Here is a 1,174-nt window from a genome sequence, read left to right as displayed (position 1 = left end):
GGGGGGGGGGGGGGGGGGGGGGGGGGGCTTCTTCCTGAGGCTGTGGAGACCAGGAAGCCAATGCCCTTGGAGAGACAGGTGCAGGCTTTGCAAAACGATGCCCACGCACCTCACCGGAAAAACTGTGGAATACGACAAAAGGCCACAAAGTGCTATGGGGAAGAGTGGGTTTCAATGCTAAGTAAAAAGATACACTTAAAAATCATCTCTGCACCTTGCTGTGCTTGTTTTCTTCCCTCCCCACCGCCGCCCCCCCCCCGCCATTGGTAATGTGGGAATCTATTCTGATTTACACAAACCATTTTTAGCCGCACTATGAACGTTGATTGTATTTTTTTAAAAAAGCTGTTTAGTGGGATTTTCTTTTTAAAACCCACCCTTCCGTGTGCTGTTGGTAGACGGTTCTTCCCCCGTCTTTAAATTTTGAGACATTTCTGAGTGAAAATATTGTAAGTATATGGGAAATGGACCCAACCACTCAACAGCCCTTGTGTCAGAAAACCAAATGCAGGGGTTAGTCCTCCTACCCTAGGCTGGGAAAGCAACCTTGCTTCTCCCAGGATTGTTGGTTGTTGAAGAAATAGGGCTATCTCATGTTTACCTCCCTCTTCTCTTCTCAGGGAGACCTCTGCTTTCAAAGAAGAGAAAAGATATAGAGTTATTGTTACCTGAGCCTATGGCATCTGGCAGGCATGAAGCATATTGATGCAGACAATGAAAAAAAATTGACCTGGCTGCTTTCTCTCTTTCTTTGCACTTTAATTATGTTTTTAGAGCTGACAGCTGACTAATAAATTCAACTTGCTGGCTCATAAGACCCAGGGAACTGGTAATGTCCCACAGAGGTGGAGAATGTACATTTTTCCTGCATGGTAAGGGCCATGTCTGTACATAACTATATAGTGAAATATCAAGTAAGTAAAAGAAAATACTTATAATGTTTAAAGACCATTCCAAAAATATTTTCAGTAGCTCATATTAGCCAACAGGATAGCACTAAACCCAAGGAGGGTGACTTATGGATGCTTTCTTTTTCTTTTTTTAAAAAAAGTTGCTTGTTTTTTCTCTTTAATTTCAAATAAGAGGTTGATGCATCTTGATGCATGATAAGAAGCATGGGTTGTTTGGATCCTAACAATGCATAACTTAGAATTTGTTTCTCAATGTTCAGAAA

This window comes from Lipotes vexillifer, unplaced genomic scaffold (genome assembly GCF_000442215.2).
Source record: "Lipotes vexillifer unplaced genomic scaffold, Lipotes_vexillifer_v1.1 scaffold740, whole genome shotgun sequence".
NCBI lineage: Eukaryota > Metazoa > Chordata > Mammalia > Artiodactyla > Lipotidae > Lipotes > Lipotes vexillifer.
This window is presented reverse-complemented; position numbering follows the sequence as displayed.